The following is a 26,535-nucleotide window of genomic DNA, read 5'->3' as shown; positions in this document are numbered from 1 at the left end:
GCTGCACAAGAATGGCTAATGTTATTTGGCCAAAAATTAGTAACTCATACAGATTTTTACCTGAAATGAAATTAAAAGCAGCAATCTGAATGGCTCAGCCGTGGATGGACTATTTGGTAAGGTACAAAGATTTGCTTTCCTGCCTCCCCTGTGCTCTGCTGGCAGATTCTGAGCGGAGTAGAAGAGTAGAAGTATGCGGCTTTCTAGAAAACACAGCAAATGAACCTTCACATTTCACTTCCAAGTGTGCTAATATTTGAAACCAGGCCTACCAGCATAAATATTTCGCTAAAATCTGTTTTGTGAGGTTTCAAGTCAGCTTCTTGTGTAGGAAGAGGCTAATATAATTCTACCCAAGATCAACAATTTGAGTTTCTTTCCCTGACACATCTAACCGTTACTAGTCCACACATAGTAGTAGTAATCTCCTTTTTTAAAAGCTGATATTTTTCAAGCAGTACAGATAAGATGAAGGGAAATCCAGTTTGTTTAATTAACAGGTGTCAAAATGCTGCACACTTATGTTAGTGGATTAGATTTTCTCCCAGAAATAACTTCAGTGCAATCGCATCATGACTGAATATGGTCCAGTTGATTTTATAATTATATATTGAAGGAGCGTAGAAGTAGGGAATAATGGAGTCTTATATCCGTCTCGTATAAAAAAATCTGCCTTTGATGTTTCTTTGAGAAACTGCTCCGATTTTTATAGCAGCATAGCGGGTGGAGAAGTTGCATTTCCTTCATCCACAACACCTGCTTTTCTCTGGTGTCTGTCGTGATGTGCAGTGTCAATACAGTTTTGCTCATAAACTTTGACAGATTCAGTATATAATCTCTGCCCCTACAGTCTTCAGCTTTGCTGTCGTGTTGTGGAATTCATGCCATGCAGCTTGAAAATTTGCCTTGAGCATGTCCTTGTAACGTTTGACTGGCCTCTCTCTCTCTCTCTCAGTGGTTCCCTGTATTTTAAGTGGCCATGTAGAGAAAGCTCTGAGCGGTGTGTATCCGACATAGGCGTCGAATGCCCACACCAGCACAACTAAGCTTGAAGGATCACTGGTCCAATGCTTAATATTTTACTGTGAGTTTAGTTTAACATTAGCTATAATATCAGCCAAGTATCCTTCCTGGGGATTGTATTGTTCAGCTAATCAACTAGCAGAAATTAATTGAATGTCTTTATGCCTGGTTACGGATACAGAGTGATTTTCTTGCAATAAGGAATTCAGCTAAGTTCTGGAGTACAGTATAGCTCGTGTTAATTTGAAAGGCTCTCTCCTAAAGTATCCTTAAGTCTTCGTTCTCTTATATAGCACCTTGTATATTTACACACCAAAAAATCAATGCTGCTGGTTTTACAAATGCAAGCCGATCTTCTTTATTAGAAGCAACTTTAACTGATGCATATTCTTTCCAAAAACAACATAATGGAAAAATAAAGGCCAAACTTAGAAGAGATTATTTATGAAATTATTCATATGAATACATAATACTACTGATTGCGGAGTCTGGATTGTTTCCCTAGGTAGTATGATTTAAAAAATGCACGTTGGACACTATGTATTTGTAAGCAATAACTTTGGTGAGAGATTAATGTTGTCTCTAAAGAAAAGGTGAGTGGCGTTTTAATGCCCATTTTCCTAGAGGAATAGAAGCCTTGCCTTGCACGGTTGAAATATTTTGTCTCATAATATAATATGTAAGTTCTTATGATGGGCAAAGGGTACCTCCTTGCAGCCTCTTTTCATCCTAGTTGGAAAACACAGTATTATTTAGGTACTAAAAATGGGTCCTTATAGCTAATAAACTTCTTCACTCAATAGATTAATTGTATGCATATTTTTATTAATAACATAGGTAATATGCACTGGATGGAGAAAACGAAAAAAAAAACTGTATTGAGCTCCAGATGTCCCACAGAGATAAGAAAAAGAGCAGCCCAACCCACTCATACCCACTAGCTATCTATTACCTTTTTTTAATAACAACCTGATGTTTTTCTCCAATACAAGTGATGTGAAGGGGAAGGCCTTTTCCTAATGGGTAGCAAATATACTTATTAGAAACTAAAAACCGATTGCAACTGACTTGTATTGAGGAACTTGATTTCTAATTTGTGAAGCTGATATTTCTCCTATATACTCTTTGTTTCGGTCATCTCACCTTGAACAAACAGAAGAAGCATGTGAAAATGTTCATTACTTTCAGGCAGCTTTCTAGTGCTATCATGTTTGCAGAATGCAGTAAACTTAACTATGAGGAATACTTCTGCGTATCGTGATGAACTTCTCTATATTAGTGAAAGTAAGTTAGCTGATACCTAGTGAAGTGCCTGTTCTAGATCTATCACTATTTCATTGATAAGAAATAATACTCGTTTTAATGGTTCTGTGCCATTAGTGTCTCATGCAGGTGACTACTTTCACACAAGGGATTTGTCTTCCTTCCTGCCTTTTTTCTGTTGGGAAAAATAGAAAACATTCAACAATAAAAGGCTTTTTCTTAAGATTTTTCTTAAGGAAATCTGCAGATACACTTTCCACAGTAAACCGGTTTATCCAGGTTATTTTATTATTTGCCTGGAGTTACTCAGAGTAGGTATCCCCTAAGCCATAAAGTTGTGTCTGCATTTGTTTAGCAAGTTAAGCCCAAGTATCGGAGACCTTCTCAACACAAGTGTGTTTACTGTTTTTGTTTTGTAACTGGGGCTATTTCATGCTTTATTATTTTAGGGGGCAAGCGTGCCTCTGATCACATGCCTTGTCTCCCTTTCTGGTGATTTCCCTTGTGTGTGCATTGCCTGAGGCTGTTCTACCTCAGGTGAACGTCAGCTGTTGAGGTTGCCTTTGAATTTCAGCGTTACCGTGCATCAGATCAGAGTCCCCATCCACAGTGACACAGAAGGCACTTACTTTCTATACTGAATTAAGACAGCTTGCGTATGCTTTGAGCTTTAATTATTTGAGTCATATTAAAGTCATTAAGAAGATGTAGCCTAAAGTTTTATATGCATATGTGGGCAAATGTTTGCAGAATCGGACTCTAATTTCACAAATTAGTTTTGTGGTAAGACTTAAGAGACAGGCAGAGTTTTATAGATTGAGCGGAACATGGAAAAAAGAACAGGGTTTTGAGAAAACGAAGGATTAATAGAAATCATACGTAGGAATCTCTACGTGATTGAGTGGGGTCTAGACAGTTGCCCTTTCTTTCTGTTCTAATGTCATGTGCAACAATGACAGAAGCTGCACGTGAGCAGCAATAAACCCATCCTAACTCATGTCTTCTCTGTTTAAAGTTTCATCACTGTTTTAACTGAAAGAAGATGGATGCTTGAATGAAAATGTCAGACAAACAGCATATTACACCACGAGGTACGTTACGAAACTCAAATCATATTGTGTTTATTAATTACCTGACGAAACTGAGTGAAAACAGTCACTCCAAAATTTCTAGCTATCTTATGATGGATACGTCTTAGTATTAATTACTCCATATCCGAATGTCTCCCTGTATTCTGATTTTCTTTACTTCGCACGTTCCCTGTTTTTTTGACCAGATGTATTTCCTCATCTTTGCTTCTGTTTATCATCCTCCTGGTTTTTAGCATGCTTTTTCCCATTAGCTTTTGTTATTGCTGTTAGTTCGACAATCGGGTGTGTTTCGTAATGCTCTGTCTGCCTGCCTCTTTTTTTTTTGCATGTGAATCTCACTTAAATTTTAAAGGAAGAAAGAAAAACTTTACTGCCTGTGTACACATTTTTCATAAACAATTACAATTCAGGAAGACATAAACTTGTTAGGAACTTTGGTTCCATTTTCCAGACTGATTTCAGCATGGAAAAAAATTATCTTTGCTATCTATTTTTTCCTGATTAGATGGTTCTTTTTAGTAACATTAGAGAGAGACTATAGGTTTGAAAATCCATTGTAAAGGATCAAAAAAGAAAGGGGGGGGAATCATAAATTCCTCAAAGTTCTTAAACGATGCCATGATTATTATTTAAAAGGGAGGGGCACAGAAGAAAGAACAGAAAAAGTACTCAGTCTCCTCTGACTTACATCTGGTACCAAATTCTCAGTCTTTAAATGGCCTGTTTTGTCCTTCAGTTTCTCATGATCACAAAATCTGGTCTTCGGTTGCCTTCCTCTCATACAAAACTGTGAATATTTATTTTAAAAGTGCTGCTTTCCCAGAAACTTTCTGGCATTGGTTCTTGTATTTCATGTTAGTATCATGGAAATATCCTGCGTCTTCCTTAGATAAGGTGAGTGATGTTTTCTGGCACGCTGGAGTAGTAGTATAATACAATTATATTTCATACTGTGATATTTCCAATTTGTTACAATTACGTTAGGTAGTTAATACCCTTTTTTTAACAGCGGTAAAGAAAAGTAAGAGGTAAGTAAGGTGAAGAACGTCGTTCTTAAGAGTGCCATGAAATTTTAGGTGCATGAAATGGAGTAACTATACCATATCTGGTGGGGAAAAAAGTATCTTTGAAATTATTGTGGTTTTTTTTTTTCTGAAAAACTGCATTATGGACTGTTGGATGCCATCAGGAGAAAACTGTCTCCTTAATTAGCATCAGGTTTTGTATATCTTGCCAGGACTAACAGTTTGTCAGTTGGTAAATAAATATCTGACTCAACTGTAATCAGTGAGTTCAGCATTTACACATTGTATAGCTGTCATAATATTGGGAAATTAGATTTTTCCTAGGCCAGTGCAAGCCTTAATGTTCAATCCGTCACAAAGCTTAGGTAGGTCCTGACACGCTTTTAAAGATTTATACTGTAACAGTACATTTAGTAATGGTAATAAACTGACTAAATATTATATTTCACTGTAATGTGCATTTCCAAGGAGTTATAAGTTATTCAGTCACTATGTAAAGAAAATGCACATAGATAGGAGGACATGAGATCTCCGAATTGGTCTCACTTCTAAATCAAATTACATGCTATATTAAAAAATGGCAGTATTAACTGAGGCGGAGTAGAATAATTCTGCCAAAGTAAATGCTCTAAGAGCTGAACTATTTTCCTTTGTATCATTGCGACTTCTTGTGTCACTGGTCTAAAGAGCAAGGAGACTTTCTGCTCATTGTGTTTATGGATATAGTTTTCCTAGGATTTGTAATCGATCCAGCTTTTCACTGCAAAGTCTTTAGGAATTCAATTATTGCAAACAAATATAAAAATCTTTTCTTATTAAAATAAGTTTTTCGGCTTTGTCACTGAAATTTGGAGCTTTACTCTGAGGACACACCACAAGACAAAGCACCAACCACCCGCACCAGCTTAAGAATCTCCGGTCCTGCATTTGCACTACTGCTGTGCTCGCGCTGTGGCACGACATCCCCTCGTTTGGGCTGGAACAACTTCTCCAGGATTGTGCTCTAAACTGCATCAGGTTTTTGCTTTGTTTTCTTTTCGAACCTGGTCTGGGTCACAGCAATGCCTTACAGTGCAAACTAAAGGAGATGTAACCCGTGAAGAAGGCCAAAAATAGAAAGCAAATTATTAAATAAGAGCTATCGCTAATCCTCTCTTTTGGGGAACCGTTGCCTTACCTAGTGGCAAAAAGAATCCTCCCACAGCCTGAGGTGGACTTTCATTTCACACTTCTGCAATATTGTATGTGTCGCTCAGGTGTCTGTCGTTCCAGAAAGTGTCAGTAGTTTTCATAACAACTCCTCCCAATTTTTGAGAAATAATTGTTTGGATTTATTGAAAGTCTGTCTTTCAGTAGCTGAGCTTCCTAATTGAATATAGATTTCAAAACACTTATTCAAGTGAACAGTATTGCTGAAATAAATTTTGTCAAAAGACTTAAGTAAATCTGTCAATTCAGAACAAAGAAAAATGTCTAAGAAGCTACAGAAGATGATTTTTCCCTTAACGCTCTAAAAGGTTTTTTTTTGTAATATGGAAAACTTTTTTCTTCCCAAAGCCAAAGTGCCTCGTTTCTGTGGAATGTTTGTCTATACTGCCTATATCCTCCTTTTGCCTGATAAAATTTCCAGAAAGTTATGCATATTCTTATTAAATGTGTGAACAGACCCTAATATTTATTTCAGGTAATGGAAAAAGTAGTTGGAAATTGGATTTCTGTATTTTGCAAAACACACAGAAAATAAATTATCCTCTAACCTACTCTAATCTTTGAGCACTAACCTTTATATTATTTACTGTTCAGGAATGTTCAGAAAAAATCTCATTTAGCGAATGAAATTATTTGAGAGGCGTATTGTCAGTTGCCTGGCTTGCTTGGGCAGCTTATGTCAGCTCCACTTTCTGTCTCTAAAGGCTTCAGAACCACAACTTTGATTTTCTCAAAGGACTTCAGAAGCATTTTAGAAAAGTTTACATTTTCTGTTGAAACTAATAATCGGTAAGTTCTATTAAAAGAACCCCTTTGAACATACTTGTCTCTGCCCGTTTCCCCAGGACAGTATGTGGTAGCAATTGCGAAAAGGAGTCTGTGGATGCCTGGCGCCTAATGCTGCCGAGAAGCCTAGCTTTGCCTAGTAAGCTGTCGGTCCGAGAATAGTCCAGGGCCCTACAATTCACTTCCAAATACAACACAGTTGTTTTGATATCTGTACCGTTTTTTGGTGCTGGTGAAGATCAACTATAAACTTTGTCTTGAACATATAAATAAGTAATATTTCACTAATTTTCTTCAAAGAGTTGAAGACAACCGATTTTAAGCAAGTCAGTATTTTTGCGTAGTGTTAATGCAAACCGATAAACTAAGCTAGACTTTTGTTACCAAGAATGGATGGCTAGGGCCTTTGAAAAAAATCTCATATGCAGTGAGATGAGAAGGCCGGGACTGTTTATCTTACAGAAAGAATGGATAAGAAGAGGCACAATAAAAGAAATCACAATAAATAATGGTGTGCCTGGGTAGATTAGTTTATTTGCTCGGGGCTTTATTCACTCTAACGAAGGAAGGCGTCCAGTCAATTTGAAGTGTACGAATGAAAGTAATTTCTTTACCATTGCCAATTAACGTGCGGAATTCACTGCTGCCAGAAAAAAATGAGGACTGTTTCTTAAGATTCAAGAAGGGGAGTTGACACTCACAGGTTAATGATAACGTCTGCCTCTCTAAGCTAACCAAATGTCTAGTACTTCTACAGTATATTTAATCCTGTTAAAGAACAAAATTTTACAGGAAATAGATTTTCTCACTGCTTAAGCAATGAAAAACTGAGGCAAAGAGGAGTATAGAGACTTCTCTTTAGCAATTCAGTTTTTACCTGACTTGACAGTAGTCCCAAGCCCCGCGATCTAGTCTGGTATTTCCTCCATTGATTTGGGAGAAATACGGACACTCTGCTTCAGAAAACGGCTTGAGATCTCACCAGTGTTAGCTGGAAGAAACATGTAAGTGGAGCAGTATAACTTGGAACAATCTGAACACTGTGAGCTCTCCTTAGAGACATCCGCTCTTGCCTGGTTTCACAAAGTAAAATGGATCGTGGAGGACCGCTGCTGTGGTCAGGCATGGTGGTACTGTGCGGAAAAAAGCCAAACAAAACCCCACTTGTTATTACTGCAGATAACAGTAATATGTCCGTTTCCACATGTTCTTTCAAGGTGTGGTGTCTTTAAAAATACCGTGTGCCAGTTGGTCTAAAAAGCAGACGTTTTGTACCTTGCTGATGCGTTGTCTTTTCTTTTTTTCCACCTGGTAAGAAATCCTTTGTTTTCTTTTTCTCCTGCTGTCCCCTTCTTTTCAGGAATACTTTAATTTATTTTTTCAGTATAACAGCTTCAAAAAATTGAGACATTTTCTTCAGAATTGTAGCTCAGTTGTATCATTTTGCTATGCTACTCTGTTTGTCCGAGGAGCTCGGTAATAGGGATTAAAATTGTGTAAGATGGCGTTAGAGACAAGAAAAGTAGAGTGCTGACCAGCCAAGAAAGTCAGCTGAGAATAAAGCATAATAAACTAGGAAAACTGAGAGTGAGGAAAAAGGAAATAAAAAGGGAATTAGAAGAGTTAGTTGTGATGGAAGACAACAGTGAAGAAGATAAAGAAGCAAACAAGAGGCAGTCAAACATGCTGGCATGGGTAAAGAAGTTATTTAACATCCTCTGTCCGGCAAATATTTGCTGGTATATTAAGAAGTCCAGAAGATATAATGTCTAACAAATCTGAACTCCCCAAACATCCTGCAGCTGTAGAAAAGGAGAATGTAGTCTGGATCAATGCTGGTAGATTGATACCATATTTTCCTGCCAAAGAGTTAATCACAGGCTCTCTCTTTGTTCACTTTTCTCCCTTTCATGTTACAAATGGCTAGCAAGAATGTTTTATACTTAAGATGTTTCTAGAAGGGAGCAAAAACCCTCTGTATTTCATGTTTTATTTTGCCGATCACGCACAGTATATCTTAATGGGGCAATATTCTCTTCCTGTGAATGGTTATTGTGAACAATTATACACCTAATCATTAATTGTTGTCTTTAAACTTGACTTTAATTAATAGGTTTCACTGATAGTTTCCTAGATTTGTTCCTTGATACCAGCAGTGACTAAGTCCTAAGTGGCATCTCTAACTAGGAGGGTTAAACACACCGGGCTCCCACTCCGCTTCCCAAATTGAGCTCTTTGTTTCTCACTCTGCATTTGTATAGGTGGTGACTTCCCTTACTTGTTAATGCAGAAGGCTGATAAAGCTTAAGATAGTCATAGTATTTCTCAAGATGATGCTCCAGTTCAGTGGAAACAAATGCAGTAATCCATCAGGAGACCAGACTGTTTTGTTTTCGTATGCCAGGATCACTTGAGTCATCTCACCAATATGTTTATTTATCATTCCCTGTAACATTCCCTTTGTTAAAACAGAAATTAAAAGTGATTAACGCATTAAGTGTGGTAACTTGAATGAAACCTGTTTGCAATGTAGATAAGACTGGGGAGAAATAAAAGGAAATCAGTGTTTGGTGTCTGACAGGAGCAGACAGTGGAGCCCAAAGGTGCAAGACAAAAAGTTAAGCTCAGCTAGAAAGCTAAATATAAGCAAACTCAGAAAAAAACCAAGCCCATGGTTACATTTTAAAGCACTGTATGCAAATTCAGGCCTGCTGTAAAATGGTGAAATTGTATCATTGTGCCTGGAAAGCAGCCAGCAGTATTCTGCACATGTTGGAAAGGAGATGAAGTAATCCCTGACTAAGGATTGGAAGTCTCTTTATGAACATTCAACTACGCAGGGAAAACAAAATAATAACTGAATTCAGAGGCAAAACCGCAATGTCCTGTATTTGGTTTTATTGTATATGTAGTACGAGATTAAAAAAAAAAAATATTTTCACCTATGTTTGGAAGATATCCTGCCTGGAAAATTGAAAAGACACAAAAAATTGGAATGTATGAGAATGCCCTGAGCTTAACCCTGGAGAGATCTGTATTGTGGTTTTTTTTTCTCAAATACAGTGTTACAACTCAAGGAGACAAATCTTGTGGTCTGACTGCTGCTTTAGCTACCTAAATCCAAAAATTGTATACCTCCACTGCCAGCAGTAAAGTCTCCTTGATCTCCAGGTTGTCATTCTTAAATCTTACCAATGTGAAAAGCCAGGTGACTCTCTCAGACTTAAACCTCCCGTTCCTTTGTCACTAATAGAGAATAAAGTAGCAACATAGCAAATATATTAGTGAAACTTATAGAAAAAAGAATAAAGAAAAAAGAAAACTATTTTTGTCATAATTAAGGAAGAGTGCCAATTACAACATTTTGGATATGTCTAGCCAAGCTAAAGATAAATTTATGCTGTAGCATGTAGTAAATTCTGTGTCATAGTGGGCACAGGAGGTCACTTGTACATTTCTACATTGTTTTTTGAACTTTAATGTTTATACAAGCAGGTTTTTTTCAGTAGTCTCAGGTCTGCAGCAGCAAACTGTTTTATGTAAGAAAGAATAATGTAAAGTTTTTGTTCAACTTTCATTCAGCATTATGATGCTGGGAGGTGCAGGTTACTGAATACATCAGTTATTTCTAGATGTTTAGCATTTTGTCACTGAGCAATGGTTAGCATGTAATGTTAACTTCCTTACTGTATTTTGCATTTACAATGCTTAACTTTATTTTCCTGTGACACCACCTAAGCGGCATTGATTTTAAGATAATCTGAGTATCTACTAGTGAAGACTTCATATTGGCATGTAGCATACTAGTGACAGGAGGAAAAAATTGATTTAATTTTCTACTGCTGCCTGCAGTGAGACGGGAAAATTCAGAAATCCAAATTATGCAATGTTACATAGTCAAAACAAAGGAAATTATAAGTAATAGTAATAAGGAAAATCTTACATTTTTTTATTGGCTTTGTTTTTTTCCCAAAAAGTTAGTAGAGAAGCTTACTATTCCTGTTTGAACACAATGTGTGTGAGAACGCGATGTCAACCAAAGTATCTGTGCTGAATCATCCTGCAGTTTCAATTACTTCAGCTCCTTGGTTGTAGGCAGGAGTTGAGACTTCAGGATCTGACAACGTTCGGAGCCAAGTGAGTTTCACCAGTTAGCTACATGAACCAGTTAATTGAAGGTATATTGTGGCATAGCTTTGTAAAGCAAAAGCTAATCTGTGGTAGTTGCCCTCCTGTGTGCTTTTACTCCACGGGAAATAGCAGATAATCGATCATTCAAAGTAGGTGATGTATCTTGCATTTACTGCATGAGAACAAAATGCGTATTGGCAGTTACTACAGGGTAGTTAGTGGCCCATGTATCTGCATTTTGTATTTTGGCTATTCTAATGGTTACTGAATGTGTAATGCTTCCAGTTACACCAGGGAATATCTAGACTCCTTAGGTTCAAAAATGAGAAATCCTTTGCACAGGTCTCTAGTTGTTGGTTCTGTTGCGTAGATACTTGTGGCCCAAGTGCTTCTTTAAAAAACAAATTTATTTGGATCTTTGCATCGGGTACTGCTCTCATGGGGATAGAATCTCTTGAACAGTGGTGGTGTTCGCTGCCTGGGCGGTAACAGAAGTCTCTGTTGCAGGGCTCCTTGCAATGATGCATTCAGCTCCTCAAACTGTTGTTCTGCTAAATCCTTTTATTCAGCTGGACAGTTGTCCTCTGTGACCAATCCAGCACATGCATGATCTGTAGGTATTGATCAGCTTAAATTACAAACAAACCTTCTAGCTATTTGAGCTATATGGAAAAAGGCTGTTTTACCATTTCTTCATCTGCGAAACACGTTCTGCCATTTACCGATCTCTTGCCTATGTACCATCTGATCAGTTTTGCAGTGGGAAGTTTCTGGAAGGGCCAGACTCTCCATCAAGGGTGGTAATCAACACGTCAAAGCATGGAAATTTGTGTAGGCCCAGCAGAGGCTGCAGGAGGGAATCTTCATAACTGACCAAAATTCCCAACTGGAGAGCTGCTGTACCTGTTAGTCACAGGCGCAGTGCTGAAGGCGGCTCAGGAGTCCGGACACGCGCCGAGCTCGGAGGCGATGCGTTGGCTCCCCTGTGCAGGCGGCTGGCCTGGGCGTTCCTGGGCCAGGAGGGGAATTGGCAGGTTAAGCGCCCCTGAGCACAGCCCCGATACTGTGTTACACCACAGTTACAGCTCCGGGGCAAACTTGAGTTTCATACTTAAATCTCACTGACAATTTTAGGTCCATAGCTCTGGTCACAGTTATGTTGAACTTTTCTGGAACTTGGAGATCATATATATTAATGCAGACAGTCCTTTCTCAACTGCTGAACTGTTTTCATTCACTCTCTATATTCATTCTTTTCTAATCTGTGTTATAGCAGCAATGCTGTCTTTGGGAAATGGTTATATAGAGAGAAGTTGATTGTACTTACAGTAATTGTGTCCAATGTCTGTTGTTATTAATGCAAGTAATTTTCATAACTCCCTGTGCATCATACTGAAAATGCGCACCGCAATGCCGTCTTAACAAAGATCTGTCGTAGGGTGAGGCTTTTCAATTCTGCCGAAGATGTTTGTTAAATTAAAGTTTGTATTTCAGCTCGAAGCTAGTTGGAGCACAGTGACACTGAAGACCAATTACTGTTGGTGTTCCTGTTGTGATGTTTAGTTTCTTAGCCTCTGAGAGAGTGAAAAGTAAAAAGTAGTAATTAGTTTTATAAGTGTCAGTCCATTTCTTAGCTTGATCAGTCAGAAACAGGAAAACAAATTAAGTAGGAAGAGATGCTAAATTAGGGACATGAATGTGGCCATGAATGTGGGCATCTTCTGTGTTTCCTTTGCTAGGCAGATAGTGGTACTGCAGTACAGTATCACAGCTAGTAGGAGGGGTTTGGGTGGGGGGTTCTCCCGTCATTAAATTAAATCAGTTTGTTTCTACCATTAAAATGATAAATAATAACAAAATCCCGTACTGCTTTATAACCAATCGTCACACGCTGTAAATGCACAGACGTTTCAATTATTGTAATTTGCTGGCCAAGCAAACGTATATTACAACTTGGAAGATTCCTTTGCTGCATTATTTTCAAGTATATTTATCAGGCATCTTTAAGCAAGGTATTATCACGTGTCTGTGACTTACGGATGAGATTATAGTAATTGTCCTTTTTGACAGTTGCTGTGTTGGCCTCATACGTTATACCCAATTCTGAAGTGAATTTGTCTTGCCGTACCCAGGACAAGCCTGGGCATAGTTTAACTGAAAGTCTTAACCACTGAACTGACCGCATGTAACAAACTTACCATCACTAACATTTGTCTTTCTTTGATATGAGATAATATATCTAGACCGCAGTAGTATTTTGTAGTGTAAGTATGGACATATCTGTATCTCTTTTCATGTCTGTCAAGGAAAATACATGGGTTTCTTTCTTCCCGAAGCATGTACTGGTTTTCTCTAATTTATTTCATTTACAGTAACGTGTTGTGTGGAGAATTTAACAGCATTTCTTCTCCCGAACTCAATACCACGGTCTTGGGGTCTTTCTGCTGACTCCATATAATAAGTCTTTGTTTTGAGAGAGCAGAATCTGTTTCACAGCTTTTTCCTTCAAAATTTGGCTAAAATGATTCCTGGTTTGGGTTTTTTTTTGATACCACTTAAGGGGAAAGCTAGATGATATCTGTGATGCAGGTTTTCTTGTTTGGGCTGGAGTGACACCATCCTAGCTCTGGGAGAGTCATCATCAAGATATTCCAGAGCTTCTCTGAACTTCACTCTCTTTCTCCCGCGTTTGAGTCCTCCTGCATTCCTGGTATTTACTGAGTTTCTAACTGAGAAACAGCTTCACATGAATAAAATCCAATCGTGTATTCAATTCGCTGTACAGCTCAAAGTGCAAGCGGTCAGCTCAGCCCATCAGTTGGTTTTGCCCTCTATCTCTTGTCAGCATTGCCGTCTGACAGAGGGTCACCTCCCAGTCCCTGAGGAGCAAAGTGCCCTCTGTTAGCTCTGCTGGCCTGTCAGTTTTAGTCACTGGACTCTTTGCAGTAAGTTGGAATTAATTTGCATAAACATTCTTTGTCAGGTCCTTTGTTTTGCCTTGATTAGGTGAAATTAATATTTGTTCCTGTGCTCTCACCTGAAGATATTTCCTAGTGCAAAAGCCACTGCATATCTCCCAATGTTTGTAGTCCCTGTTAGTATTTGGACATTTCCCATCCTAGTATATTTGTCTTGTCCCAGAAGAGCACATTGCAGCCTCTTAGCACACGTGTGGAAACTCGGGGAAATGAAATTAATTGGTTGAAGTCACGTAGGAGGCTGTCACAAAGCAAGTCTTCCAGATTTCTAAATTTCAGAGTTGGTGGGTGTTCCTCCCTCCCTCGTCTATTATCTAAGCAAACCTCCTCTTGTTTTCCTTAGCTAGTCCCAAAATACCCTTTACTGCATATACAGGAAACCTTTCTGTAACCAAGCTGACAAAGTATATTCTTTTCTGGCTAACAGTTAAGGTCATTTGTATATTTGTTCTGTCCCAGTTGAAACTAATATCCTTTTCTGCCCACTACTCTTCTCTCCGGCATCTGTCTTTCCTGGCTGCAATCCTTCTGGATTCTAATTAGGCTTCCAATGGCTTGGCTCAGGGTGTAACCATAACCAATTTATCATTCCCTTCATCTCCCTCCGGGACGTTCATTGAAAGAACAGTACCTGAATATTTCCCCTTTATCTACAATTTCCAGTCTATATCAAACATGAAATCTTGACAGATGGAGTCCAATCTGTCACAGTGAGTTAGTGTATTTTTCTTCTGATTGAATTTATTTATTGCACAAAGAAATACAGACAACTTACAAAGGTGAATATTTAGAATTTGGGATATGGAGCGGTTGGTTGGGTTGGGCGTTGCTTTTGGTTATTTATTTTTTTTACATCTGAGGGTGTGGATTATGTTAGATGAATGAGAAAACCATGTGAGACTTGTTTTTGTTTTGATAAGAGGAGGGACAGATCTGATCATAACAGAAACAGATGTAATGTGCAAAGCCATAACGTAGTCCCTCATGTTATCTACTACACACTCTCACGCTGACCGGCCGAGAATGCAAGGAAACATTCTGCCTTCTGCCAGCAGAGCTTCTGCCAGCGGATCAGTGGGTAAGGTAGTTCCTGAAATACATTCTGCCGTAGAAAAGTGTGATAAAAAAATTATTCTGCCAAAGCGCTGGGCCAATCAATCAAGTGTTAATGATGGATCATGAAACCCATTTGTTGACAAATAAAACCTTGTGTGCTGTGCCAGTGAAACCAACTGTGTCACCCGTCTCCCAGCGACTGCCTGAAATATCATTTGCAGAAGCAGGATTTATTGATGGAAGGGGCTGATACTGTAGCTAGCCCATCCAACTGAACTCGCAGGTGCATTGTAGTCTTAACTCTTAACGGTGCTGGGCCCCACTGAGGATATCGAAGTGTTCCCCAGACCAGGGGTTCTGTGGAAGGGAATGGACCAAGACCGAGTATGACACAGGCTCATTCGTTCAGCCCTTGCAGCTGGTTTCGGTGGGTTTGGCCATGTGGTGCAGTTAGTATGGCTGCAGGCTTAAACGGGAATACGAAATGAAATGTTTTATTCTGGGGGGGGAGCACAGCTGAGCAATTATATTTAAAACCTCAGAGATTCTCCAGTAGAGATCAGAGCTGGAATTCCTTTTATTGCCATGCCTACAAGCAGGATTGGGAAGCTTTCGGGAAGAGACTGGGTCAGCTGGCTACCAATATGTCGATGCTCTGTGTTGCTCATGAGTAGCCTTTCCTTTCTCGGTGCTTAGCTGACAGGAGCGAAGAATAACTGTCCAGATAACTCCGAGTGATTCTGTGTGAGATTGCCAGTGTAGGAAAGGGAGGATTTGACCAAAGGGTTACTGAGGTGTGTGTTCAGGATCCCTGGCTCTCTACCTGCCTTTACACTCTAAACCAGCAATGCTTTATTCATAGAAATTGGGGAAGGAAATTGTGATATAAACCTTGTCACTATTTGTTACTTCATATTTTCAACTACTTTGACCCGGCCTACCCAGAAGCAAAAGGCTGGGCTCCTGAGGAGCTTTAATGTTCAATTCTAAACCACCTAAGAAACAGCATAGCTACCTCCAGTACAGTAGGTGACGACTGGATGGTCTCAGTTATGGTACCTAAAGACCTCTGTATAATGGCATTCATTTCTTTGTTTTATCACGTAGTTTCTGCTGCTGACCTGTTCGTTTTTCTGTGCTGTGTTTTACCTAAAAAGCAGAGTAGCATAAACTCTACCATTAAAAGCAAATATATTTCATGTTGCCTTCTTATTCGGGAGGACTGTTGGGATGAAATGTTTCCTGGGAGAGAGATTTCCCAGGAGAATTTTTGAGCTTTCAGGGTTCCTTAAGTGATGTGAAAACCCTTTGCGTCATGAACTGGAATTTGCTGTAGTGCCCACGTGTGAAAGAATTAGAAAAGGCGCTCGTTAATAATACCTAATGTTAGGAGAACTAAAAGGGCAATCTTATAGCCCTCGGTGTTACTACGATTTTGAATTTTTTGATCTGGCATTTGCAATTCCTTTTTTGTAAAGACACACAACCTTCCCCTGCCCCCTTCCTTAGTTTTGAGAATATTTTGTTACTATCTGTTATGCTATATCCTATCTGGATTTAAGATGGTTAAGGAAATAAGAAACTAAAACGAAAAAGTCCAAACTATGCCAGAAGTGGCAAGTGATTTTTCCAAAATAATGCACATCTGTTCTGCAGGCCAGGAAGCATGTGACTGATTTGTACCGGACTCTCACAAAATATTCTTTTCTTACTTGCAGTGAAGCATGAGAATTTCGTTTCAAAAGATTTGATTTATTCAGCATGGTGTTAGGTGATTGATGTCATATTCTGGCGTAAACAAAAATATTGATTATAACTTAAATAGGAAGCCAAAAGCTACAGTTGTGAAGATGAGACCCCTTTGTCGTACTTTTCACAGACAGATAGAAGTGGTTGCAAGAAGCCACTATTGGAGATACTGACGCTCACCGTGCTGAATCCTTCAACGTGCTGTTCAATGTGAAGGACATTGGGTAATATGTAGGAGTTCACTGACCGACTAGCTTGCTTTTGGAAAAAAATCCACACTTTGTGCATTCAAATGTTGCCTTGGGTTTTGGACGCAGACAGACCATCATATGCTGCAGCAGTCTGTGCTCTTCCTAGCACAGCACAACCCTTCTCTCTCTCTCTCATAATCTCTTATGTTAGAGCAACAGCTCCCCAATCATTTACAGGCTCATAAACACAATCCAGCAGCATCCGTCTGCCCAACAGACCAGGGAAACAGCTCAGAACTGAAAGCCAAATAAAACAATAACTCACGGCAAACAAACAGGCAACTACAACAATCAGATCATGCTGCAGGAGCTGTTCCAGCTACCCAGACACTTCATTAGGCGTGAGCTAACAAAGGAAAATAGACCAGAGTCATCTTATTTAACCCTCTTAAGCAAGTTACCTCTCTCAATTCCCCCTCTCCCCCCCCTCCTATTTATTCTTATTTTCTGCTCGAGCTAAGGAAATGCAACTTAGGTCTAGAGACAGAATGGCAGTTTTGCAGCCACAGGTTTGGGGCGTGAAGAGTTCTTGAGTTCTAGTTTTGCTCTTTGATGGGCATTTTTCATAGTCTTTGGCATTTTAGTAATTTTCAAGCTCTTTTTTTCTTTCTTAATGTATACTCTGCTCCACACTCGGCCATAGCTTTAAATCCATAGTAGAACTATGTAAAAGAGAGGCAATCATCCTTACCATGTATCAGTTGTGGACAAAATGCTCGCTGTCTCTCCTCATATTTTACCTGGACTTTACTTGACTCACTTGAATTATGCCCATCCTTAAATTACAAGCCGTTTGAAACAAATGCTTAGCCTTGTCCAGAGGGGAGTTACAAGGTTAAATCAATTCACGCCTGTATATTATTTTGGTGATGTGAATTTCAGTTGAAACGACTAAGATTATTTTAGCTATTTTTATAAGATCTGCAGTGCCCCCCACCTTTTAATGAACTTTTCATCTTTCACTTCATATGTTGGTTTTTTTTCATTCACAAGTGCTGCGTTTTTGTGGCAGCCTCTCCTGTACAGAGCTGGTTCAGAGCCTCAGGCGTGCAGTTGGGGACTACCTGGGAACACAAACAGATGACATCTGACGTTTTGATCCTTGAAAACCAAACTGGGTTTCGGGAACCTGAATTTTAGTTTCTTTTTTTTAACTTAGAAGGTAAGAGTTTATTAAGTGGTCCAAACCTGACAGTCGTGAGTGCTTAGGTGTACCCAGCCCAGCGTACCCTAAAAATGCCAGATGTTCTAATTGGCAAGTTTAGCAAGGTACAAGTATTTTAAGTCTCCTAAGGGAGAATAACTGATGAAACTGAGACGTGGATTAAGACTGCAACGCTGGTGCTTGTGCCAATACTAACGTACATCATCATGGAAAATCCTTTCAAGTCGTTATTGAATAGAGACATTGTAAACAACAGATACACTAAACTTTGGAAAAGGTCTCAAACATCTCCCTACTTTCAGCGGTCTGTTGAACAGGTGGGTGGAATAGTAAATCTGTGAGGTACTTAAAGCAGCACTAAACCTGTGAGGTACTAAAGCCGATTTCCTTACCTCAGAGGGAGCTTCAGATCTGTGAAAAGCAATTCGGAGCCTGGGGCTTTGGAATATCCACTGCTGCAAAGAGACGATTTTTATTAAAGAAAAAATAACAAATATAATCTTTAGATCTTCACAGTCTGTCGTTAGGATCTTTCTTGTTGGGTAACTGATCTAAACACACTTCCATCATTTAATCAAAGCTGGCAAGCTTTGTAAGTATTGTTCGTCAGAGAACATCTTTTCCCGGTATTACGCAAACTGGGGTTTTTCCACAAGATATCCTTGTGACACTTTCCGTGACTTGTTTGTGAAGAGGATCGTTTTGCATGCCCTGGTTATTGAATTGACACTCGTGGCATTTGATCCTGCAAGCAACGGACGATAGCGATGGCACTTCTGGGGGTTTTTAAGGCAGTTTTGGCTGGCACATCACAGCTTCGGTGCTGAAGAGGCCTCACTGAGCCAGCTCATTTCGCTGACAGGCATGTCATTAGAGAAGTGGATATTAAGGGAGAAACTGAACAGCAGAAGGTAACTTCAGTCTCCTTTTGTAGTCCTTGTTGAACACGTAGGTGGTGGGCTTTACAGCAAGCATTTCAGGTGTGACAAAAGAATAGTGCAGTTTATGAATTATCCAATTGAAACCAAAGTGAGTATCGCTAGTATGCGATGTTCAGCTGGTAACATCTCTCCATGTGTGGAAATTTAGGATAATTTTTATTAGTTTTGTGACTGGTTGCATCTCAGTAATAACGCTAAAGTTGTTCTATACCGACATCAGATACTGTGCTGGGACACTGGTGATTTGTGTGACTTTTTTTCTGGTTTGTACCTGTTAATTTGTCAGTGTGCTGATTTTAAAGTGGACAACAAAATGCATCATTTCAGCTTTAGAAAAAAAGCTCAATGTTTGTATGCAATAGTTCTTTAACGGATCTGTTCTGTCCCTTAAATATGTAGAAGTATGAGGTGATGTACATATGATGCATCTTTATTTCTTTGGAGAATGCTAGCTTCCATTCTGTGTAAGAGTAAGTCATTGACCTGGATCCTAGCATTCAGGTTGGGATGATTTCTTCTGAAGATCTCAAAAACTGTGTACGCTTCGGAAGCATCCTGAATCAAGGTCAGGGAACAGACCATATCTGTGGCAGAGGCAAGGACGCTCTGATGAAAATCAAATTGATTAAACCGTAGCATTAGCCAATACTATACAAAACTCTTGCGTATGTGAAAAATAAAACAGGCATAGCTAGATTTCCTGAGGATATTTGATTTATCGGGTGTGAAAGGGAAGGGTATTTCTGTAGGAGTGAAAGTGCTGCGGTCTCCTTCCCCCTGCACGCACTCAGCTGGATGCCGGTGAAGGTGCCCTACCTGCCGCCTCTTTAGCATTTTGTTGCTGTGTTTTGTTGAGAGAGACCCAAGTGAAAATGCAGCCTCTGATCAACACCTTTGTGGAGACAGGAAGAAATACCGCTTTACGCAAAACAGGAAACCCTCAGCTCAGGAGGAGATCCCATTGGGACCTATTTCAGAGAGCTTTAAATATTTAGTTTAATTGTCAGAGACCTGATTAATCGTTCCCTATTGTTCCCTGCCTAACCTGTGTATCCCATACTGAGCACAACTGCCCGTGTTGCTTGGTGTTCGGGTGCTCTGTCGACCGGCTTCTTCTTATCTCTGTCCACAGACCAGTCAAATTCTCTGCAATATAAAAAATGTTTTCTTCCTCCTCTCTCCAGCTACATTTCTGCCTATCATCACTCATGTGAATGAGGGCAATCTTTCTTTTAGTTTTTGGACTGAAAGCCACTCTGTTCCAGTTCAGAGACGAGCAATCCCTTACCTTTATTTATCTTCCCCGGTGAAAATCCATTGGCTTTTGAGGCAGGCGCTCTTGCGTAAGTTGTCGCTTTTGCAGTCGGCGCTGTGCCTGCCCCGTTTGCAGCACCGACAAACTGTCGCGGCGGCACAGTTCAGGGTTCAAGGACACATTAGGGTGCTGCTGCTAAACTGTGGTCTTGTTTACTGTGTATTCTGCTAATTTCATTTTAGCAGCTAGATGTCTCTCTTTCCTCCGTTATTAAGAAGTAGTAGTAGGTGAGCTGCTTTTGCCTTTGGAAAAGACTCGGTGCCCTCCATCATTTGTCCATTTCAGAGACAAATTTAAGATCTGGATTTGGCTATAAATCTGTAGCTCGGTGAGCGTGTGGCTTGATTTTGCACATAGCTTTTTCAGATCATTGATTGTTTCCCTCTATTAATCTGTTCTGGCCCGAGGCTGACCTATGTTTTTGCTTTTCGTGTTCCTCTGTGCTTTCCAAGCAGGATTGTGGATCGAGACATTTTCTGCCTGTGGCGTTCTTCTTTTCTCTTAATCACGGCTGTTTTCCACTTCATGTAATAGTTTGCATCTTGTGATATGTTTTAAGTCAGAAGTACTGTCCTGTTGCAAGAACCCGAATCTTTGCTGTAGGCGGTGGATTGTGCGTGTCCGGTTCTGGAGAGCGATTTCTTTCACGTAAAGCACCGTCCGTGCTGCAGGGCCGTGACCACTGCTGGGTTTAGGGAAGTCGAGTGGAATATCTAAAGGGAGGGCCTGACAATTTTTGCCGTAAAGTGGAAATCTGGGGAGGTTGATTTTAGTAGATCTTTCTTGCTTGCTTATGCTTCCGCTTGCATTTCTCCTGTTACCTTTTCTTTATTCAGGGTGTCCTTAGATTGTTCCTGCAGGTGTGGAATCACCGACAGAAACCGAAGGAAAGGTTCCCGTTTCATTCTGTTCTGTGGTGAAAGCAATACGATTCCTCTCATGTCTTTCTCTAAGCTGTTAACTCTAAGGCCAAAATACCTCCAGCTATTCTAGCCCTGTCTGTCAATGAACGCTTGTAATTAATGAAGTATTTGACTGTTCCCCTAATCTGAGAATGAAAGAGCACAGATATAAAACTTCTTTAATAAAACCCGTATTTGTAGCTTTAAATTATTTTCATAAAAAGCATTTTCTTCAAAGGGCATTCAGAGGTGGAACCAGGAAAATTATTGATTTTTATTGAAAGGGTATGAATTTTCAGAGCACAGGAAAACTTAATACACTGGAATTGTTTGCTATTCCACCTACAGTGCTAGAAATAGCATTTTATAAGTATCAAGGGTCTTGGCGTTTAAAACTATTTTTCAAATATTTAGTATAATTAACATCATACTTTTCAAATTCTGAAGGTGTTATAAGGCAACAATAACTCTGTAAGAATATGTCTCCAGTGTAAAATAGCATTTGTCACACCAATACAAAATAATAGAAAAATCAGTCCGCTTGTTTCATTATAGGTAGTGATGCTGGTATGCAGTGCGCTTATATATTGTATTTCTAGTAGGTCTTTGCTAATAAATTTTATGAAACGTTTAGAGTAATATGCCGTTTTGATTGTGGCACGGCTGTATGTCTTTAATACCTAGGCTGTATCTAAAGCTACATCCTGAATCTCGTTGATTTCATATTTCAAGTTGATATTGGATAGTCTAAGGAAATGAATTGCTTGTATCAGGGTCAAGACATAACTTTAATAGTTGTATTTTAATTCTAAATATAATTCAGCAGCTGGTTAGTTGCTTATGCTCTAAATTGAAATATGCACACATATATATGAAATATTTAATATATAGTAAATATATAAATACTGTGTATAATGCATGTCATGATTACATGATGCATTTATATATTTATATTGTTGCATAATGTATATTGCATAATATATGTATTATATAACATGTATTTATGTGGACTATGTGCCAATATAAATTATTAACATATTATTGACATAGATACATACATATATGCCCATATGCTATGTATTGATATATGTATGAATATATATTAAAAATTTGTTACGCTTGCAGTGAAATACCAGTGTAAGCATATGGTACTATTTTGCATGTTTGCAAATGAAATTCCATCTATGTGATTAAACAGTAAGGTTTTCTGAAAATTTCTTAGCACATTGTACTGTACTGGAGGAAAGAGGAAAAATAGGCGCAGCGTTTCTAAATGCTGAGTTATTAGCTTGGCCCAGGAGCTTAGATCTGGAACTCAGTTTTCGTAGGTTTTTAAAGTTTGGAGATACGTGGCCATGTGGGCAGACATGTGAAATATACTGTAAGCGTCTCAAGTAAACTGCGATTGTCACACTTCAGAGTTCACTTTTTAAGTGGTTTTTAGCCCCTCATTTTTGTTGGCCAGCCAATAAACTTTAGAAGTAAATAACGATATTCGAAACATGTTACTCATTCAGAGAAGGAACTTAGCATGTGTTTGTTAAGAAGGTATCGGGACTTTATTAAGCTCTCATTCATGGAAAATACAGACCTGTAAGTTTTAACAGGGTGTGACCGCCGCCTTCCAGTCAAACTCGTACATTAGAGACTATGTCTTTAAAGACAAACCGACATTGCTTACATAGGTGTACGTAGACAGAGACTGCCTCTGTCTGCCCATGCACTCTGCTGGTCTCAGCCGAGGCAGAGGTGGCTGAAGAGCCGCCTGCGCCCGGGGCCGGGGCCGGGGCCGGGGCTGCTGAGCCCTGCGCAGCGCCTGCCTTAAATAGCGCCCGTCTGAAGCAGAGGCAGAGTGAGCTCACACCGACCTCTGTCCCTCCAGGCCCGAGGAGGGATTTAAGCAAGCGCATTTCAAACAGCCGTGCAGTGAAATCAGTCAGCGGGGTGAGGGGCAGGAGGGGCGGCGTTTTCAAGGACAGGGGTGAGTTCTCTGCCCTACGTGGACTGGCATCCACGGGAACTTGAGTCGCACCCCAATAGCTTATGTTTTTGAGAATATGTCTACTATGTTTACAAAAGTTAGACTCCTAACATGCATGCTCTATGCGTGCTGGGCAGCAAACCTTTACCTTTGCAAATTTCATCCCAGTATCTTCTGCCTGCTCTATTGCAACCTACAATAATAACCCATTAATCAAGTGTCACCCTTCCTAATTCAGAGGAGTTCTTTTTTTATTGCCTTCATTTATAATAATTTAGTTTATACTTTACAGTGTTATTGATTTTATGAAATGGCTCATTACATTTACACAAAGCTAAATCATTCAATTAGATGCTTTAAATTAAGTCGTATAAATTTCTTACTGATTTATTGTTGGACTGAATTGGAAATCAAGGCCTAAGAAATTGTTTTTTGAAATAATTATTGGGAAGACATTCTTACTTATGTTATAGGCTAGCAAAAGAATATAAATTGCTCAGCAAGTTTTTTAAAATTATGAAAGCCTAGATCCCCGTTTGTAAACTGCTGGGTGGCACGAGCAGTGGAAAGTTTGCTTGACTTCCTCTGCATGAACTTGAAAGGGGAAAACCACCATCAAAGGGGATTTTCTGTAGGTTCGGGTAAGTGAAAAAAAGCAGAATTCTGGAAAATGGTCCGTCAGTCAGCCCATCATATAAAGGCATGCACAGAAACTGAAAAGACGGGGAAGAAGGGTCTAAGTAAGACCTTAGCTTCCGCCTGCCTTCTGTGCTGCCCTGTGAAGTAGGGTTGAAAGCTGGTCTGCGTATTTCAACAGGAAGAAATCAGTCCAAAACCTCTATGAATGTCGATGCTATTCACAAATGAATGTAGTTTTTTTCAGCTTTTCCTCTTCCCTCACTGGTGACGCTATTATGGAAGTTTTAAAAAGATATGTACTTAAGAAAAGAAAACTTTTTTTTTCACCTTCTAAAAACCGCAATGAAGAGGAGTACGCATTAGAGGAACACAGCCACATCAGAGGCAAATCTATTCTGCAATGGCTAGACGAGTTTGGAGCGCTGGTCTTGTCATCACTGATCTTAAATAACACACTGCTTTTGAACAAAGTCCGCTTCAGTTTAGAAGCAGAGAGAAAAACACATTGTAGTTAAAATCTCAAGAACGAAACCCATAATTATTTATAATTCAAAAGTTACTTCCCTTTTATTCAAACTTCTCAAACTTTTTTCCGAAGGGAATTCACTTTAAAAGTGTAGTTGTCCTAAATCGTCTATGACCAGGTCATGGTGATAGAATTTGAAGATAAGGTGGCTTATTTTCACTTAAGACTCTACTTTTTCTCCATTGGCTTTTCCAAAACTTTTTTCCTATTCCAAACCTGCTTTTTTAACAATTTTCTTGGCAAGGGGTTCCTTTTATACTGTCTGAAGAAAGCAAAAGCATGCAAGTCCTTTCCTTGTATTTGTTCCTAAAGCTGTTTATTCATTCTTTCTGTCTTTGGGAGGGACTCCTGTGTAAACATTTCTTTGGTGCACAAAAGGAATTGTGAAACTGCAGAGTTAAAAAAATGTCAGTTCTCCTCATAATAACGTAACAGCAGTAACTAGCGATGGATGCTGTTGTTTAGGATAAATGGTGGGGAACAGGGATGAGTACCACACGCAGCGGCAAGACGTGTTTGCCACAGTGAAAGGCAGTACAGAAGCGGGTCCTGCAAGGCCCGGCAGTGGGGGTCACCGCCATTACTGAGTAGATGTTGGGACTGAACGCACTGGCCGTGCACTGGCACCCCCTAGTCACTTTCTACCATGTTAGCCCTACAAGATACACATGTTGTTTATATTCCTGTGTCATCCCGACTATTTCTTTTTCAGTTTTATTATGTCTTATTTTTCCTGTATTTTCTTCAGTTGTCTTTATCTTTTTCAGCTGCCATGCAGTTCTAACAATTTGCCTTTTTATTCCCTTTGGAATAGTTTGTCTTGCTGATCTTCCCTCAGCTGCTCTTTGTCAAAGATGACAGGCTTACCATCTTTAATTTTTTTTGAATAATTAAAAGCCTTGGATCATTGGTTACCCTCTGCTGGACCGTCAGGATTTGTAGCTTTAAAAAAAAAAAAATTAGGTGCTCTGAGCTCTTCAAAGTACTCCAAAGGTTTCCTCTCTCTGGTAATAAAAGTACCTCTTTGTGTTAGAAGGGAATCTATCTATTCATCACAAGTAATTATATTTTCTATGCACGTGTAGTTTCTAGGGGATATTTGTAATGCTTTATACATACTAACTGTACCTTTTTTCACTTTACCTTGATTTTCACTTGCTTCCAGTGTTGTATAGCATGGCCACTGAAGAATTGCCTCTTTTCATTTCTTTGTCTTATGTTATAAATTATGGTTATTTATGTTTACTGTTTTCCTGTGTTTATTCAACATTACCTAGACGCTCTGGAAAAATGTTTTCTTTCGTTTTTAACCTTTCTCTTTTTGTGTGTGCGACTCTTGCCTAATCCTTAGCGAGCCTTTTTCCTGTGTCACCTTAGAGTCAACTGTTCAATCTCTGATCACATTTCTGAATTAAAAAAAAAACACCTTTTTTCTTTTTTTAAATGACGCTAAAGATTCTCTCCTTCGGTGCCTTTCTTCACAGTGTGATGTCCCATCACCAGTGCTTGACCCATTTCTACTGCCTGCGGTGCAGTTCTCTTCAGCCTGTCAGCTACAAACGCAAGAGACCTTAAACTTGAAACAAGTCCTGCATCCCTGTCCTCCTCTGTTGTCAAATCAACTTTGGGACAGTCATATCGATGCCCTTGCTAGGACAGAGCCCCTTGGCTGGAAGGTCAACGTAAGACGGTCTCCTCTTCTGCTTCTCTGTTTTGGCTGAAAATGGCAACGCTGCTTAATGTCCCGCGCCACGGTGCCGCCTGCAGCGTTGCGGAGGGCTCCTGGGGTGTTTCTGAGGACTCGGCACAGGTGAGTTGACACTGCTTTGCCAAAATCTGAACTTCATGGACAACACAAAAACAGTAAGATGGGGATGCACTGGGTGGAAGCGGCTTATCAAACACATCTGAGTTAAAGTTGTCAGTATTCCAGTCAATGGAGAAAGAGAATTGGGTGAAGGGATTAAGCGGAGAAGGAAAGGGATCAAAATCACCTGTTTGGTTTTTGTTCGTTATCAGCACACTTCACGTGTACTGTCTGGTTCAAGCAAGCATCTTATCCCATCCTACACTGGAGGGAAAAGGATAAAGCTCCTTGGATTATTTTGCAGTTTTCCTCAGAAGGTTTTGATTATTTCAACCCCAAAGTCTCTAATATGAATTAGGTTAGAAGTCTCTCACATCCCAGTAGCTAGTATCATGCTGTATTGCTACTCTGAAGTTGGTCCTTTTCATACTTTTTTGTAATCGTTGTTCCGCTATGTATAAAGTAATTAAATATTTGTTGATTTAGAGCTTTTAATCTGGGTCTCTCAAGAGCTATCTTGAGAGTCTTTACCAGCAAGACAGTTAGCATCTTTACTCTGTGTCCCCCACTGAATTTGTAATTATTTATTCAAAAAGCAGTGCTTGGAAATCAAAACACATCTACTCAGAATAACCAAGGAATTGGTGGCAAGAGTAATCACCTAGGAAATGGAAGGGAGCCGAAGGTCTCCCTCCTC

The sequence above is a fragment of the Vanellus vanellus genome (genome assembly GCF_965231255.1).
Source record: "Vanellus vanellus genome assembly, chromosome: 10".
Classification (NCBI taxonomy): Eukaryota; Metazoa; Chordata; class Aves; order Charadriiformes; family Charadriidae; genus Vanellus; species Vanellus vanellus.
The sequence above is the reverse complement of the archived record's forward strand: the minus strand, read 5'-3'. Positions refer to the sequence as shown.